The 19,890-nt window shown below is 40.5% G+C and overlaps 1 protein-coding gene across 1 annotated transcript in view; it reads left to right on the top strand.

Moving 5' to 3' along the window:
* LOC113406382 (hormonally up-regulated neu tumor-associated kinase-like) overlaps positions 1-19,890 on the top strand; it is a 75,348-nt gene that overhangs the window by 607 nt on the left and 54,851 nt on the right. The gene's annotated exons all lie outside the window — the stretch shown is intronic.

The following is a 19,890-nucleotide window of genomic DNA, read 5'->3' as shown; positions in this document are numbered from 1 at the left end:
GAGAGCAGCTTTCCTGCTCGCCACTCACAAAGGAAATGCACTTTTTCATTTGAGTTTTGGGTCAACTCCGCTTATTTAAGGGCGAACTGAGGCGACTTTCCCCTCCTTGTTGCTGGCATGTTGTGGACAGCTCTTTTGCAGATTGCATTTGTTCCTAAGTGGGTTCCTGGGATTTGGTTGCCTATGTGAAATGAGTTTGGTGTTTCCAGTTCTGCAGGGAGCAGATAAGGGTCTGCCACACCACCCCTTCCCCCCATCCCAATTGGTATAGTTGCTGGCAATCTGAGCAGAGAGATGCTCCCACTAGGACTGAATGTTACCTGTGATTGAAAGGACAGCAATTGATTAAACTGTCCTTTTTGCTAGCGGTAGTCCCTCTAACTGGATTCAAGTATCAGAGGGGTAGCCCTGTTAGTCTGGATCTGTAAAAAGCAACAGAGAGTCCTGTGGCACCTTTAAGACTAACAGATGTATTGGAGCATAAGCTTTCATGGGTGAATGCCCACTTCGTCGGTGCATCCAATGCATCTGTTACTCTTAAAGGTGCCACAGGACTCTCTGTTACCTCTAACTGGATTGAGGCTCATTGGCTGGGCATTATGCCTGTGCTCTACTATTTAGATAGATGGGTACTTGTGTCCGCAAGAGGGCTATTAATCTAGCACCCAGAGGTGCAAAATGAAAAATCATGGGGTTTTTGAGGGTCACTTCCATTGATAGATAACATTTTATGCCTAAGAAAAAATTAACATGGTTCTATATGACAGTAAAGAGAAAATATCTGAATTGATAGTATACTGAACTTTATGACTAGTTTGACTATCTAAACATTCAACACAAAAATAGTATTTTCAGTCTGTCAATAAACTAAGATTTTTGATAATTATAGATTTTGTTTTTTTCTTAAAACGTCTTAATCACTATAATACAATATAGACTATTCAATTCTCTATCTTCACCTTTTGCTTTTAGTTACAAATATGCTTTAAACATTGTGGTAAAGAACACAGCCTCTTAAACTGTTGCAATATTGTTCACTATGTGTAATCTGGTATGTCTACAAGCAAGACAGATACTATTTTCTTATTGAAATGAGAGCTAGGTTTTTTTGGGTTGACTGTGTTTATGATTAGAAGTTGTTGACCTTGTCACACACTGGAAGGTGTAGCACATAGTTTAGTTTTTAGAGGACATTAGTAAGAGATGAAGTCATCTTATGGAGACTCACTTTTGTTTGTTTATTACTATCTTATACAGAATCTTTTAGCATAAGAATATAAGAATGGTCATGCTGGGTCTGTCCAATGGTCCATGTAGCTCAGTATTCTGTCTTCTGATAGTGGCTGGTGTCATGCTTCAGAGGGAATGAACAGAACAGGGCAATTACTGAGTGATCCATCCCCTGTCATCCAGTCCCACTTTTTGGCAGGCCGAGGTTTAGGAATACCCAGAGCAGGGGGGGTGGGTCCCTGGCTATCTTAGCTAATAGCCATTGGTGGACCTATACTCCAGGAATTTATCTAATTATTTTTTGAACCCAGTTATACTTTTGGTCTTCGCAACATTCTCTGACAATGAGTTCCACAAGTTGACTGTGTGTTGTCTGAAGAAGTACTTCCTTTTGTTTGTTTTTAAAGCTGTTGCCTGCTAATTTCATTGGGTGAGCCCTGGTTCTTGGGTTATGTGGAGGGATAAACTTCCTTGTTCATTTTCTCCACACCATTCATGATTTTATAGACCTCTATCATATCCCCCCTTATTCATCTCTTTTTCAAGCTGAACAGTCCCAGTCTTTTTAATTTTTCCTCATATGGAAGCAGTTCTATACACTGAATAATTTTTGTTGCCCTTCTCTGTACTTTTTCCACTTACAGTTCCTACAGCAATCAAAAATGAGTTCACTAATATTATTAAGAATAGTAACTACTTGGTTTGTCAGTATTAGGAGCATTGGAGGAAAACCAGCTTGTTGACAAAGAGCAATACAATTAGTCCGCCCTTGTTTGAGCCCATAAGTCTGTGCCTTTTTCTAGCCAGTTTTTCAGTGGAGAACAACCAGACTTGTCTAATGAAGGACACTTTGTGATTACTAAAACCTCATTAGACCTATTGAGCTAAGTTCGTTCCTGGTGTAACTCCATGAAACCAAAGAAATTATACATCATGAGTGTATTGGGCTTTTGCATAAAATGTGTCCGGATAAAATGGATATGGTGGCAAAAAACAAAAAAGGGAGCACCTTCCAGCTAATGAAAAACTATTAATTTTGAGATAATCTGGCCTTCCTACTTATGTGCAACAAGTGATGAAAAAATTACTAATGTCAGTGTCCCACATTGACTTGAAACTTCTCTCCAAGGAAGGTTTTCACATAAGCCTTTTAAAATCTTTTTAATTTTTACAATTACTATGGAAATATAGTTGAGTAACAAAAATGGAGGCTTACTTTGGAGACACAGTGGTCTAGTGCAGTGGTTCTCAACCTGCGGCCCAATCAGCACACAGCTGTGACCCATGTGACATCCCCAGGGCCATACAGGTAGTATATATGTTCTGTGGATGTGCCCCCCCCCCCCATAACACACAAAGAGCTGCATATGCGGCCCATAATGGTAAATAGATTGTAGAACTAGTGGCTAACATACTACATGGGGATTCAGGAGACTTGGGTTCTAGTTCCAGCATTGTTACTGGGTGGCTGGGGGCAAGTCACTTCATCTCAGTAAGCCTCTTTTTCACTTCCTATCCTTTGATTTGTCTATTGAGATTGTATGCTCTTTTGGGGCAAAGGCTGTTTTACTGTGTCTGGTGCCTCGCGCAGTGGGGCGCCAACCTGCATTGGTACCTCTTAGTGCTACTGTAATGCAAACAAATACAAATAATAATAAAATGGATTAAAAAAATCCTAAAAAGAGTTGTCTCTTCAGTTGTTCAGAGTGGGTTTGACAGCTTATTTTAACCAGTCAGATCACGGTAAGCAAATGACAAGAGTATAATGTACTCTAATTATAGTGGCGCTGTAAATGCAGCTATCGTTAAGATTGTCATAATTTCCATTATAAATTCCTGTGCTCAAGTTTTTAACTCCAGTTGTAGAAGAAATTTGTTATGGGCTGAAATTTAACATGACACTTGCCCTGAAACTCACCATGGCAACAATAATAGGGTTAGTGATTATTATGTTATAGGAGTGCAAAAAAAAATTCCTTCCCTGCTCTTCTCTGTTACCAACCCCATGCTTCTCCTCAGTAACAAATACATCTATTTCTCTGGCTGATAAAAGACACCTACACATGCATGTCCTTCCCACCTCCCCTTTTCTGGATTGCTACATTTACTTTAGTCTGTTAATAACAACAACAACAACAACAACAACAAAAACAAAAAAAAGAGACCCACCACTGGCCTCCCTGTCTCAGTTTCCAGACTCATAGTTTCTTCATTGTCTTGAATAACAGCAATTATAACAAAAGAAACAAACAGTGAAAGTGTTGGAGAAACACCTTTCTCAGTGGGCTAGTGTCCTTATTTGTGGACAGGCAAGTTGCTTTCTTCCTGAGCTCCCCAAGTCAAGTCAGCAAGTCATAGATGGGCTGACCCTGCACCATGGAATTCATTGGAAGTTTTCATTGCTGATTTCAGAAGGCACAGGGTCAGGCCTGTAGCTTCTAATTACTGGTTAAAAGGCCCACCTTCCCAACAAACCCCCTTGTTTTATTCCTGCTCTCCTGGATAAACCACTATATAGGGAGATGGGGTAGTGGTAGAGACCAGCTTGGGGTGGGATGTTGTTATCTCAGAAGGGTTCTGCCCTAACCCCTGAGGTTCCAAATACATTCTGTCACACCCTCCCTATCAAATCCTCCCTGCTCTTCTCAAAGCTATCAGTGGCCTCTCAATTTTTCCTTTCTTTACACCTGTCAGGGCCCCCAACCTTGAGACCCCAAGTTGTTTTCTGGGACCTGCATCTTTCATACAGTGAAGAACTAGATGTGACTTACTTCTGAGCCTGTCAGCGTTGCCCTCAGATTGGACAGAAGCATTGATGTTGAGTGTTTAAGGCATCCATCTTTCTTTAGAGGCTGAGCATTCCACCTCCCTGGCATTCCAAGCCCTGGCTGGCTTGTGTCAAGTAAGCCTCTAAAGTTGTTATTCAAAACTCACGTGAACCTCTTTGCCTGAATAATCGGAATGTTTTGGTGAGAATGTGAGTACATTTTGGAATACTGGAGTTGGAAGTACAGGGAAAATTGCTATGATATTTGGCATCTCCACTTTTATTTCTGGCTGAAACTAAGGAAGAGCAGGAGTTCATGGAAATAATAAAATAATAAATAATAATGATAGTGATGTGAACTTCTCTGAACCCCCAAAAGGTTTAACTTTAGCCAGATCAGTTTTCACATACAGTATCTACTGTTTGTCCTGGGAACAAAGAGCTGCAACAATGTTCCCTTTCAGGTGCATGCATGACCCCCGACCTGAACTTCAGCCCCTGCATGGAGCTGATGGACACGCAGCTGTCCTGTATATACTCCTCTACTGAACTTCTGATGTAGCCTCCAGCCAGCTTACACAGAGCCCAGCACAGGCAACTGAGCCCTGACTGCAGCATGAGGTGGGGAAGACAAACATCTGCTTTCCCGGACTCCTTTGCTTGGTGTGTGGGGTTTTGGGGAGGAGATTAGAGCAAGCACCTCCATGAATGAAATTGGAAGAGAGAGTCACTTGGGGAGGAGAAATAAAAGTGGGAAGGGAATGACACCAGTGCACAGGAGATGGGTCAGTAACAAGGGAAGTTTTACTTAATAAGTAGTTTGTTGCTATGTCAATGTCCTTCCCCACCTGCATGGTAATATACTAAGAGGCAGATTAATTTACTCATTCATCAAGCCTTAATTTTTTAGGGCTGGAATCTGCCAGCCTTATATTGAGTAGTTCCTTGAGCATTCTCAGTGACTGCAGTGGGGCAAGTTGAGGAGTAGCGTACTACTCAACACAAGGGTACCAGAATCTTGCCCTAAATGTCTAAGGGTTCAATACTGCACTCCTTACACAGATCAGACAGCCAAAGCCACATTGAAGTTAATCGGAGCGCTATTTTAAGGCATGTAGGACCAGCCTCTATATGACAGTTACTTTATTGATTTCCCCTTGCCCCTCCAAATTGCATTTCTGATTGCTTTGCAAGAAATGTTCACTAGGTGTGACATCTTACTTGTCTCGTTGTACAGTTAAGAGGGAATGTTGAGCTTGGTCTGGAGTCTGGACTAAAATCCAGGTATGCTACCTGGCAGTGCACAGCTCTCACTAGGCCAGAAGACAGTTGTGTAAAACCTTTTAGCCCATGTAGATTTAAAAAAGAAATAATTTAGGGCTCAAACCTGTAAGCTGATCTGCGTGGGCAGACACTTGTGCCTGCAGGTGGAGTCCCACTGACTTGAGAGAGGCTCCATGCTGGAATAAAGGTCTTCTCATGTGGAACAGTTTGCAGGATCATGGTAGTTTCTGTATTTTTCTAAACTGACATTTTTCAGGCCTGTGATTCCATGATGCTGATTAGTGCCCTTCATATATTTTGGAAAAAGGAAAAATAAATTGACAATTGATTTTGTTTTGTAAAGCAGTTATTGAGCAAGGGCACTGACTTAATTTCAATAAAAATGCCATAAAAATGTGAAGCCTTAGTGCTAATATTTGGTGGCTGCATTGGCACAACCTGAGCCCATTACAGTAATTCAAAATTCCAAGTAAATTAAAGTACCCAAAGAGGCATGATGCAGGAGACCCTAACCGCTCTGGAGGAGTTAATACATATTATTGTTTCATAAATGTGTGTACTTAGGCATTACATTTTTGGGTTAATGAGGACCCAACTAGGTTCAGATGCATTACAATGCATTGTGTTATAGCACAAGATCAAGGCAATACAAAGTGAATGCCAAAACTCTGCTGTTACCTCACCCCATCATTTGTAGGTGTTTCAGGGACCTTCAGACAGCCTGTGATATATTATGAATGTTGGGCCAAATCCTGGTAACCCTACTCCCTAGAGTAGTCTTGCTGAAACTAATGGGACTACACTTGTGAGTAAAATAACCTGGATTTGGTCCTGTACTTCTTGCAAATACCTAGGCACAACAGGGTGAATTAAGGTTAGATTTTACAGCTTTAGCTATGAATGTCTTTCCTTTTTGAGGGTTTTAGGTCAAACCTTTTACTGTTCTTTTTGTGGTTTAAGGTTTCCATAATAACAGGCATGTGATTACTTTCTGGTCTTGAAAAAAGACTGGTTATGCTTGATGCAATTAAATGCATTGAGTATAGGAGAATATTGAACAGATTATTTTTTTCCATTGCTGTTTAGATGAAAATATCACAGCCTACAATCTGAAAATTTTTGGGGACAGGATTGATTTGTAAGATTCCTCAGTTCCGACAATCTTTCTTGCTACTTCTAAGGAAGCAGTCTCTCTTTTAGTAGCACACTAATTTTGATTTATTCTTAAATTGCGATGATGAAATCCTTGTTGAGTTAGCTATATAGTAATTCAATGAATGATAGGAGGCTCACTCATGGTATTTTCTCAGGTAGTCTCAAACTCAGTGTCTTTAGACTCAGAATGGCCAGCCACTGAGCAATGAAAATTTGCCAGAAATAGATTTCACAAGATATTATTCCTTATGGCATTAATGCAGACAAAAGAGGCTATGTCCCTTTGAATATAATTGAGTGAGACTGTCTGTTTGTACTTTCAGTAGATTGAGGAGGCTGGATGATCTATTGTGTACTCTAATACAATATATGAAAGCCTCTGTGTCGTATCATAGAATGACAACATATTAGGGCTGGAGAATGTTTTAGAGCTGAAGGTTGTATAAAGGAACTTGAACTGAAATTACATTTAATTTCATTCTGGGATAGGTCTAGGCACTACAGAAGTTGTTGCAGAAATTGAGTTGCTTGATTCCTAACCCACTGAAAAACCTATTTATCAGTTTCTTTAGAGTTATTGTTGATCTTAAAAAGGTGCATTTTTAGGTCCTGGTAATCAAGTGTTTTGCATGACAATGCTAACTACTTAGTGGGAAGTAGCTACTAAAAATATAGTTTTCCAGGTTCTGCCATAAAGGTAAAATGACTAATATTAGAGGTGGCCTTTTCACAGAAAGTTCTGTTTTTAGAATACATTTTTGTAGCAAACAGGTGCTAACTTGTGTATTTTAGAATCCTGGAAATGCGAGGGTGGAATATGTGGGAAGAACAAGCACTCTGTAGAGAGCTGGAAATTCCTATTAACCCTCAGCAGGTACTCCTTGAATGAAGCAAGTATTTGTAAAAATCACCTGCATAGCAGGTCCTGTAGAATCTGTCATCTGTCAATGACAGATTGCTCTGCATACAGTTTACAAAATTACATACTACTGTAGCAGGCACATTCTCTTTTGAACTTCATGGCCTGCTTTACCTTTTGAAGTGCTTATGAATGATTGAAATAGGCATATAGGGAATAGTATAGCTCCAGATCTTCTCAGCAGGTGTTGAGTCATAGAAGCGCTATTTGGCTTCCATAGAGTCTAAATGAGATTCACTCAGAGAGGTATTTACACTGTGGCTGTTCTAGACCAGCCCAGGCAATCATGTGCCAAGAATTTACTGTGACTGAAAAGACACAGGCTGCTATATTAACAGCCATTTACATTTAAGTGTGTGGGGATACTTAGAATGTTGGGAGATTCATTATATAGGAGGGTAAGTCTCTATCTCTCTCATATCACCTACCTACCCCAACACCACCCTACTGTTCCATATGCAAACGCTTGAAGAGGCTGTAGATTGCAGCCAGTGTTTTTCTGGGTGAGACAGACAGAAGAATGACCATACTGGGTCTGATCAGTCGTACATCTAACCCAGTATCCTGTCTTCTGACAGTGACCGATGTCAGATGCTTCAGAGGGAATGAACAGAACAGAGCAATTATTGAGTGATCCATCTACTATTGTCCACTCCATGCTTCTGGTAGTCAGCAGCTTAGGGACATCCAGAGCATGGAGTTGCATCCCTGACCATCATGGCTAATAGCCATTGATGGACCTATCCTTCAGGAACGTATCTTTTTTGAACCCACTTTGGCCTTCACAATATCTCCTGGCAATTATTTCCACAGGTTGACTGCATTGTGTGAAGAATTACTCCCTTATATTTATTTTAAACCTGTTGCTTATTAATTTCATTGGGTGAGCCCTGATTCTTGTGTTATTTGAGTGGGTAAATAACACTTCCTTATTCACTTTCTCTACACCGTTCATGATTTTATAGACCTTTATTTTATTGCCCCTTAGTCATCCTTTTTCTAAGTTTAATAGTTAAATCTTTTTAATCTCTCCTCATATGGAAGCTGTTCCATACCCCTAATCATTTTTGTTGCCCTTCTCTATACTTTTTCCAATTCTAAAATATCTTTTTTGAGATGGGGCAACCAGAACTGCACACAGTATTCAAGATGTGGGAGTACTATAGATTTATATAATGCATTATGATATTTTGCATCTTATTATCTATCCCTTTCTTAATGGTTCCTAATGTTCTGTTAGCTTTTTTGATTGCTGCTGCATATTGAGCAGATGGTTTCAGAGAACAACCCACGATGACCCCAAGATCTCTTTCTTGAGTGGTAACAGCTAATTTAGACCCCAACATTTTGTATCTATATTTGGGATGATGTTTTCCAATGTGCATTACTTTGAACTTACCAATATTGAATTTTATCTGCATTTTCATACCCAGTTTTGTGAGATCCCTTTGCAACTCTTGTCAGTAAGCTTTGGACTTAATTAACTTGAGTAATTTTGTATCATCTGCAAATTTTGCCAGTTCACTGTTCATTCCCTTTTTCATTTATGAATATGTCATGCAGTACAGGTCCTAGTGCAGATCTTTGGGGGACCCTACTGTTTACACCTCTCTGCTGTGAAAACTGACCAATTATTTGTATCTTTGTTTCCTATCTTTTAACCAGTTACTGATCCAAGAGGACCTTCCCTCTTATTCCATGACAGCTTACTTTGCGTAAGGGCCTTTGGTGAGGGACCTTATCAAAAGCTTTCTGAAAGTCCAGGTACACTAACTCAACTGGATCATCCTTGTCCACATATTTGTTGACCTCCTTAAAGAATTCTAACAGGTTGGTGAGGCATAATTTCCCATTACAAGAACCATGTTGGCATGGTTTTTTTCACACCCCTGACCAACGTGACCAACAAAATGATTCAGCTGTTTCGTGAGAACAGGGCTAGAAAAAAATATGTTGTTTTCCCCATTGTGACCCTAACAGCATCTGTGTATCAGGAAGCAACTGCCTCCCTGGTCTCTGGCAGTGATTATCAGCTGGCCTGACTGGCTTAGTGTACCCCAGCTCACCAGCGGGGGAGAACACAGCATGGAGTCTACACCAGACAGCATGGCATCCACACCCATCCGGGGCAAGGAACTTTATCTGGGGATACATTTCAGAAGAATGTATTTCAAAGGTTTACGGGACTATAAAAAGAGGGGGAGTGACTCTCCCCTAAGTTATCCTTTACCTGAGGAGACATAGAAAACTAGTGCCTTGGGAATCCTTGTGGGGCTCCTGATCAAAAGCTAGTCAGCCATTGCTGGAAAAGGAAGATTGCTGAGGAAACCAGCTTTTACAAAGACTGTAGCTTGTTAAGTTAGGTCTTAGCCATTAGAAAGTGTATTTTACTGTTGTTTTTTTCTAACACTTTCTATCTTTATCCCTATATTTAAATTCCCTTAAAACCAATCTCTTTTTAAATAAATTAAATAAACTTGTTTTACTTTTTATCTCCAACCCAGTGCTTTGATTGTATGGAAGTGATTGTTAATTCCAGTCAAGGCAACAAGTTGTTGTTTCTGTCTCTTTAAAGGAGCAGCAAACTTAATCTCTTTTGTTATTGCACCGTGGTAAGGCCTGTGCATTTCAGAGCAATATCTCTGAGGAGCTCGGGGGCTAGAGTTCACTAATAGTTATCTGCTAGGCAATGTTTGGGCTGGGAGAGCCCTGAAGAGTTTGTTGGCAAGGCAGACAAGCTGGTGTGCCAGGCAGTTGTCACATAGATTAGGTGCGGCAAAGCTCCCACTTACTGAGGCTGAGAGGGGTAGCACAGTGTCTCACAGCTCTGGGTATTCCCAGCAGCTTGCCAGACCCATGTTAGTAAATTATGGTGACCTTTTCTTTGAAAAGCTCTAGCGCCCCCATTCTTTGGAGCAGGAACTTGAAATTTGGCTGGGGATTGCAAAAAGCACATACCTGACATAAATGTTCGTGAAGCACTCAGATACTGCAGTGATGAGCACCACAGAAAAACCCATGAGGAAATGAATAATTCTGTTGTCTCAGAGCAAGATTTGTGGTGTTGGGCCACGTATACATTAAACTTTGAGGCTAAAACAAAATATTGAACAGCTGCTGTTTAAGTGAGGACTGGCCATTCTGCGCATGGAATGAAGCAGAGATCCTGTGGAACAAATTCTATGTGATCGTATAATTTAAGACCATATAATAACACAGATGTACAAGAGGGCTAAATTAAGGTTCGCCAACCATTTTAATTCTGCTTAGCTTTTGAGTGCTTGACTTTGCAGTTGTAATAATGTTCTTTTCATGTAGTTTTCTTGTATGTAATTTTTATTTAAATTATTGAACGAATGCCTATGTAAATGTGAAATACCATACTGTATCAAATAATTTTATTTAGAATATAATTGGAAGGATTTTAAGTCAAAGTTGTAGTGACTTCAGTAGGAGTTTTGCTTGAATGAGCACTGCAGGATTTGACACTTTGTCAGCACAGCGTGGCATAACGCATGTTATGGAGCATTTAAGGATTTTAACATAAGGCAGGATAAACACCAGGCTGCTGATGTGCAATCACCTGTTCATTATTTCTTATGTAATCACCTGCTTGTAATGGATTCATCTGGAAAATAAGCAGTTTCAACAGGAGCCTATTACAAAGCTGAACTCTTCCCTCTAACCCCCTGTTGTTCTATGTTTCATATTTGGAGTAAGTAAAATGGTCTTTAATAGTCAGAGAGGCTGCTCACTATTCCAATCTGTCTTCCAGGAAGCTTGTTTTAATATTTTTCAGCTGTAGCTCTCACATGTTCTGCAGTGATCTGAATTGATGCACATGTGGCAGTTGCTTATCCTCTTGAGATAATCTGCTTTCAAGTTTACATTCAGCAGTTTTAAAGGCATCGCTAACAGTGCACGTCAGTAGTGCTTGCTTTTTATATATACCATCATACTTTTAGTTATTGGTGGCAAATAGAGGGAAATATCCAGTGTTTAGATTAAATTGACACCAGGTGTAAGTTTTTGTGTGATTCTCACATCTGGGTCCTTGTATTTGCTCTTGAAAGCTTTGTATTTTTAACATTTTTAATGAAGTGTAAAGCTGTGTGCCTGGTTTTGGAGGCATGTGTTAAATATAAATGTCTTGTTAATTAAAATGTGTCCTGCTCTCTTTGTCTCAGAATGGGCTTTATTCATCCCTGGTATATGCTCTTGAAGTTATACCAGGGTTGCTTTTACACTGGTGAATAGTGGGTTGCTACTATTTATCTTCATACATTTCAGAAGACATAAAGCAACTCGCTTATATTTCCCCTTCCCTTTGCCATTTGCAAGTTATGTGGTTATCCCAAATGCAGGAAAATGGAAGGTAATAGTGTATAACATTTATCTTCATTATTTAGGGGGATGATGTAAATTCCTAAGTCAAGCAGCCACTTAACTGTTGTGACAAACCATCCCGTAACAAGTGAATTGTAATAGTCTATCTAAAACTGAGTAGTTACGTGTTGTATAAACAGCAATATAAAAAATGAATTGTTAGTTATTATGTTGATTACACCCTTCTCCAAGTTTTTCAAGGGAATATCTACAATTATCTGAAGAGTGTCAGTGCCAAGGTAGAAGAGGAATTATGCAGGGTGGTCTGAGGGTGTTTCAGTAGGAATAAATGGATACAACAGAGCAAAGGAAAACTTGCATTGGCCTTCAGCAAATACTTCTTAACAGCGCAATTTATTTGCCTGTCCAATTGTTTCCCATGGGAAGTGGTGGAAGATTCAGTACTAGGGTTATTTAAAACTCTATTGGTCAACCTCTGTCCACCTCCATTGAACACTTTTTGGTATTTGAATTCAAATCACAAACAAGATTGAAATGCTGAAATCTAATGTTTTGAGGGTAAACATTTCAAATAGTGTTTTAAATAAATATATTGGCTTTCTTATCCCTTCCATCAGTAGCAACCTCAGGCACAGGCTGAGGGTTGTATGGTCATAAAGGTTAGAGTTGGAACCATCTCCTAACTACTATAGTGTGTCTCTCTCAAACACTTTCCCTAATACCGTCCAAAACAACATTTTGTCTGCTGATGGGCAGTGGGTTACAGCCTATGACTCTTCTAGCTGGCTGGTTCAGGAAGTGCCAATAAAATGAATGAAAATGCTTATTTTGGTATAGTTCTTGGAATCACTGATCTCAATATGAGCAACTTTATATAGTAAAAATGTGTGTCCACACTGGGGGTTTGTACTACTTTAATTATACCTGTTCTAAACTGATATAGCTAAAACAATATAAAAACTGTGTGTGGACCAGCCCATAATGGAGGAACTAAGTCTAGCCCAGGGATCAGCAACCTTCGGCATGCGGCCTGCCAGGGTAAGCCCCCTAGCGGGCTGGGCCGGTTTGTTTACCTGCCGCGTCTGCAGGTTCGGCCGATCACGGCTCCCACTGGCCGCGGTTCACCGCTCCAGGCCAATGGGGGCTGTGGGAAGCGGCGCGGCCGAGGGATGTGCTGGCCACCACTTCCCGCAGCCCCCATTGGCCTGGAGCAGCGAACTGCGGCCAGTGGGAGCTGCGATTGGCCGAACCTGTGGATGCGGCAGGTAAACAAACCGGCCCGGCCCCCCGGGGGATTTACCCTGGCGGGCCGCGGGCTGAAGGTTGCCGATCCCTGATCTAGCCCGTCCTTCACTACAGGGAAGGTTAATGCAGTAAAGATCTATGAGAGGTTTACAGAGCCTGTGAAGAGGACCACCTGTGAAAAATAAACAGAAAGCTGAAGTTGCACTTACTAAAGATTCCTTTTTTTATGAATGCTTCACTCCCTTGCCCTGCCCTTAGAAATGATTTTTCGTTTTCGATCATGTAATGCTGTTCTTTGTTTTAGTATAGGATCAAAAGTGTTACTGCTATGGAAAAGGTCTCCAAATGAAGAGAATAGAAAAGAGTAATACATAAATAAAATTTCATGACTATCTGCCTGTTGTATTTTTTTAATATAAATCTTCCACATTCGATTTTCTATGTGTGATATCCATGCAGCTATGAGAGACAAAATATGTAATCATTGTGCTGCCTTGAAACACTTCTTCTCTTGGTTCTCAACATTTGTGAACTTTCTGTCACTCAAGTTATAACGCCACACAAATAATGGTGCTGAGACTTAAACTTTCTGTGCATCAAAAGCAGAAGTATTTATTTCTCTGGTAAGTGTAAATTTTCCTCTAAAAAAACTATAAAGCTACATCAGTATTAAAGCAATTTATTATATGAGGGACACTGACTTTTCTGCATACCTAGTTATGCATTTCATCACTGAAATGTGAAACTGGGACAGTTTAATGTGTAACATATTACAAGTCCATGAATGTGAATGTTAGAAGATTCATAAGCAGGGGCTCTCATGCAAGGGTTGCTGCTAACGCAACATTATTATCTGGTATCAGTTCTCCGTTTTTGTTTCCCCACATGTAACCTGAGAGCCTCATCCATCTCACTGTGACAGACAAAATTGTCAGCATTAAAAAGGCAAGTTTTACTTTATCAGAAACAGCTGTGTAGAATATGGTTCATTTGTGACCAAGGCATAAACGACACTTTGCTGTATTTTAGACATAGCTGTTTTATGTTGTTCTTACCACTTAAAAGGGCCATGTTTAGCTCAAGAGACCTCTGTTTTGTAACAGTTGTCACGCTGGCTTCCCCCATGACCAGTCATGTGTAGCAATCAGTTTGGTCAACACAGAATAGGGACCACACTTGCCTTAACAAGTTTTCCATCTGCCACGGTGATCACATATCACTCCTCATTCATTTGTGTAACAGCCCCTGAAAATTCCTTTCCTCTGACTTGATTAAACTTTGTGCTCCAACTAGTTTTCTTGCTGAGTGACAGAGAGTATTATAGCAATGTGAGCTTTACCTTATGTCTGGGGAGAAATCCTTCTTCGAAAAATATTCAATATTTGGAGAGTGATATTTGATGAACACTTTAAATTGCCAGGCAAATCATGTTGTTTCAGACATTCAAGTGTATATTTTCTCCTCGCTGTGCCTAATCCAGACCTTAAGGCTGGTTTGACAGGCTTGTAAGGATTTCCTGTCCAGTCTATGCTATCTTTATGGGGCCATCATTTATATTTGTCCCTGGCCTTCTGCCTTCTCTACCTCCATCCATCTCTGCCTAATCCTAGTCTATTTGTATATAGCCTTAGATACCTAAGAAGTGAAAATTTGCTGATGTCACTGGGGATACCATTACGGCCACCCCATTCATTGGTTGACCAGGAGAGACTGAGAAGTCAATGGAACCTTCTTCTTTCTGTCTAAGACTGAGTGGATCTCTTCCATGACTCTTGAAATCCTACTTGACCATGGAGAGTCACATCATCCCTCTCATACCCAGGTTTACACTGTAGCAGTGCAAAATACTGCATTCCAGTCTACTGGGCCATACACTGGCTACATGACACCAAAATGTTGCAACTCATTGCTCCTGCATTGGAGCCACATATTCATGGTTATTTGTCAGTCCATCAGAGTGGAGGCGAAACAGACAGTGATTATACTTGTGGACAAGTCTGCGTTTGCAGATTGCTGTTGGCCTGGCTTATCTCTGATTTCCTTGAAATGAACAGCTAACCTGTAAGTAGGGTGAATAAAGAGTTGGTTAACTTTCTGTTGATACTTTTAAGGAATGTCTGCAATTTCCTCAGAAATCATAACTTGAAGGATGCATAAAAACACAAAGCACTAACATCTATTAAGGAGACTTATTGCTAGGGAAAATATGATGTTAGACAGGATGGTCAAAAAATCCCTTAGAAAATTGTAGTAAAGGGATTCACAAAATATGCCACTTTAAAATTTACAGACACAAATAGTTAATAATGCTCTATGAATTGGGCGCTGTAAACCCCAGGGTATTTAAGCACATGCCTGACTTCAAGCACATGAGTATTCTTATTGATTTCAATGGGCCTACTCACGTGCTTAAAGTTAGGCATGTGTTTAGTGCCTTACTGAATTGGGATCCTGGGGAAAGAAGTCTTACTATGATACAGCAAAACTATGAATTCCATCTCTTGAGAACAGAGCAATCACAGCTGGATATACACTCGTCACATTTTGGCAGCTTACATGAAAGGATTTTCTTTTTTGTTCAAACAATAGCAATGTTGGTCAATTTCAGTAATGGATTTGCTTGAAAAATCTTTGAATATGCACACCTATCTTTTAAGACCTTGGAACCTGTCATCTGAAAGACAACATTTAGAAACAAATAACTAAAGACACCACAGAGCCTGAACAGTCTTCTAGAACAAATGGTAAAGACCCAGCACTTAATGAATCTGACATTTTCTAATCCTTAGATGCTTCTAATTCATTTATTGAAAGCAATAGTCATTTTACTGAAGAAAAATCAAAGTAACAGAGACCTACATTTTCAAAAGTGACAACTAGTCCATTTGGGTGCCTCAGCGTTTGGGTGCCCAACCTGAGATATCTTAAAAGGGCCTGATTTTCAGAAAGCTCTGAGCATCCTACATTCTAAAAATTTGGCCTCTTTAACATGTCTGAAGTTGGACACCCAAAATCACTAGTCAATCCTGAAAATTTGTCAGATATTTTTTAGTTAAAGTAGTGTTAAATATAAAGCAAAGCTACATGTGATGTAAAATATGTAGCCCAAAGAAAATAACCAGGGCAAAAAAGGGCAAATCCATGCTTTATGTGTATCTTAAAAAATACAAATGGAGATGGACTTACATACATTTATGTAACATAGTCCGTGCTTACACAGTGGGCCTCTTTGTTTCCCTCTAGTGGCTGGACTACATAGGGGTTTGAGTCAGTTTATAGATCTGGGTGTTTTACCTCAGGCAGTAAATGTTCATACTTTCAGATCTAGAGGACCTAGGTTCAATCTCTGCATCTCATAAACCATCTGGGGGTGCCATGCTACATCTACATCAGTCCATAACTGCAGTCCATGAAGTTTCTTCTCTCGTGTTATATTTATTACTTAGGGCCAAATCCTACAATGCTTATTTGGCCCTTACTAAGGCATACCTCCTCTTAATTCTGTGGGAGTCCTGCCTCAGTAAAGGACTGCAGGATTTGACTCTTATTTGAACTTATAAGATAAAGTGTGTGGGATAAAAAGGAGATTCATTCAAAATTATCTTTAAATTGTTAGGCCCCTATCCTGCAAATGCATGTGTGCGCTTTTACTCAAGTGTAAAGTTATACATATGCTTAAGTCTTATAGGATCAGGGCCTAAGTGTGCAACTGTTTTTCTTTTGGTAAAGGGAGATTCTCAAGCATCTCACCTCAGACCCTGTCCACTACACTGTGACCCTAGCTAGATAAAGAAAAATCTGTCTCTAAATAAGACTGAGCCCCTTGTCTAACAGAGCTATATTGCTTTCATGTTAACATGGCCAGTCCCTCCAGGGATTTTGTGTTCTGCAGCCAGTAGGATTTACTTCCATTGATGTGCATTACACATTCCTGTCTGACAACCAAACCTGGTTTTCCCATATGCTAGTGCAGTGTGTTACTGACCAGCCACTGGAATATTTTATAAGAGGTTCCACTTACTTATTCAGTAGAATGAAAGTTTGTCTTAACTGAAGCAAGTCTTTGAGGTTTGTCATGGAAAGTTATATAGAGGAATTGGAATTTTTAATGTAAAAACATCTTGGATAAAGTTTTAGCTGCTAAAAGTACTAATGCCTTCTAGCAATTTTGTATGTATTTGAAGATCAACTCTGCAGTGAGCTCATCTTCTTTTTTTTTAAACTTTTTTTGTTGTTAGCATCCTACTTTGTGATGGGATCCAACATTTGGTTTCCCACCAGCAGGACATTTCAGAGATGCCATGACTTGAATTACTTATTGATATAGGACTGAGGTTTAGGCATAAAGAATACAAATTTTCTAGCAGCAAGTTGCTAGCATCATGGGGTGTTTACAAAGAAGTGGTTTAAAGAAAAATCTGTCTCTAAATAAGACTGAGCCCCTTGTCTAACAGAGCTATATTGCTTTCATGTTAACATAGAATAGTTAGGAAAATATCTAATTAGCTGTGTGCATTTGTACTGTCCCAGAAAATATTTGTCTTCAATAACAGAAGCACAACTTTTTGGCTCCCATTTTCCCCCCATTCACTGTTTGATTCAAAAGGAAGGGAGCAAACAATAGCCAGATATGACAGTGGCTGGCGCACCCAGAAAGGGGGGAGAGGGAACGGCTTCCTGGCATACATCCGGTGAGCATGTGGAAGTTCCTCCTCTCCAACACTATGTAAAAGCTCAACTGCTGGGCTTTGGGTTGGTGTCAGAGGACAGTACGTGATCCGGGCAGCATGCTTCCCTCACAACCTGGTAGATTCTGTGCTGGGATTTCAATCAGGAAACAAATGAGACTGGCCCAGGATAAGACTCTCTTATTGGACTCTAGACTGGCCCAAGACAAGATGCTCTGATGTAGGGGCAAAGCATTTTGAGCAGCTGGGCACTGGATGTGGAACACTTGATTAGGGGAGATCAGAGCCTGACTGCTTTCAGATCTAAATGCAAGACCTGTCTGTAGGAGAAGGCATTCCCCCAGGAATAGCATTTTCCCAGGAGCATTCCACACTTTGGGAGATTGGGTTGGGAGGAAGAAAAAGGCAGGGAGGAAAGAAAAACCTCTATTCTCCTCCCCAGACACATACACCGGAGACAAAGGAAGCTGTGAGAACACTTCCATTTCAGGCATACTCAGTGCTATCTTTACTACAACTGTTGTATGGCGTTTAGATATGACCAAAGAGGAGCATTTCTGATGAGGAACTTTTGGGCCAAGTTTGTCCCTGATATATAACTCCATTGGCTTCAATAGGACCAGTTAGGCTAGGGATTAATTTGGCCCCTTCCTTTCCCACTACACGCCGTCCTCAATACACACTCACCACAATATTTTATTGCCACAATCCAGATAAGCAGAATTTGCTCTTATGATGTGTCACAGCACAGAACAAACTTCAGGAAAGTGAGTGATTCTAACAATATAATTCTGGGAAACTGAAACCCAAATATGGCCTGTTACTCATCTGTGTACCTCAAAACACACAGTAACCTAAACCATTGGTTTATTTACATGGCAAAGATTTAACCGGAAGTGGAGGGTGGGATGTCACGAACTACTGTTTCTACCAATTCACTTTAATCTCTTGCTTTATTATTTATTATGATTTCTGCTGTGATACAGCTTAAGGACTCTGATGAGGGCTCCATTGTGCTAGGCACTGTGCATGCAACACAAAGACAGTCTCTGTTTCAGAGAGCTCCCAGTCTAAGGTTTGCGAGAGCAAATAAATAAAATAAAATTAAAATGAAAGACCTTCCCTGAGCAGATTTTGAAACCCTAAATTTGTTTTGATATTTAGCTAATATCTGTGGCAAATGCCTTTTTCTTTATAGGTGGGTGAGGTTTGCAGCATGGGGGGGAACGGTGTATGGTGAATATGTAGGGCCATATTCTACTTATTTATATTGAGGTAAATATGGAGTAACCCCGTTGTAGTGAATAGGATAATTCCAGATTCTCACTAGTTTAACGGAGAGCAGAGTTTGGTCCTTCAATTTTCTTTTATATGGTACAATATGAGGATGTGGGGGGAGAGAGGAACATTTGATATTTTGTATAGAGAACATAAAACAAAAACAACCTACCTCATGGAAGGGGACCCTTGTAGAGCCCCTGCACCAATGGGCGTCTTTCATTCAGGAAAGGAAGGAAACTCAGGAAGGAGAGCAACATAGGAAAAAAGAATAAAGTGAAAAGGGGCAATAAAAACAAGGAATGGGCTAGATAGAATGAGAGACAAAAGAGCTAGAACTTTTATAGGAAAATACCCAGATGATGCTAGGGTAGGTATGTATTTAGTCTGTTGTTATTTCTTTTTAAGTGTGTGCAGGCTTATTTAAATACAGAGGTTTCTGGACAGTCCATATGGTCATTTCTTTTCTTTTCTTTTTTCCCCTCCCTCAGTTGCTGGCTTCATTTCTGCTGATCACTGCTTGCAATATCTGTTCAGTGCTTCCCCATTTCTTTCCATCTCTCTCTTCTGGTGGCGGTGATTGAGATGTGTTACTTCAGTGAATGCTGGTTAGACTTTGTTGCTCCTTGGCCAGGCCTGCCCTGTTCATGGAAACAGGTGAGAATGGGAGGCGCTGTGTAATCAGCTGCTGCTGATGCAAGATCATGACTGCATAAATTTTCTTTTGGGCCTCTTCCCCAGACCAGTGATAAGGTTTGCCTTCCCTGCCCTCTTTCAGATGGCACTAGCTCAGGGATCGGCAACCTTTGGCACGCAGCCCGCCAGGGTAAGCACCTTGGCGGGCCGGGCTGGTTTGTTTACCTGCCGCGTCCACAGGTTTGGCTGATCTCAGCTCCCAGTGGCCGCAGTTCGCCGCTCCAGGCCAATAGGTAGCAGTTCTGTCAACATCCCTTGGCCCATGCTGCTTCCCGCAGCTC

The sequence above is a fragment of the Terrapene carolina genome, unplaced genomic scaffold (genome assembly GCF_002925995.2).
Source record: "Terrapene carolina triunguis isolate 2854851 unplaced genomic scaffold, T_m_triunguis-2.0 Scaffold30, whole genome shotgun sequence".
Lineage (NCBI taxonomy): Eukaryota > Metazoa > Chordata > Testudines > Emydidae > Terrapene > Terrapene triunguis.
The sequence above is the reverse complement of the archived record's forward strand: the minus strand, read 5'-3'. Positions and strand labels throughout refer to the sequence as shown.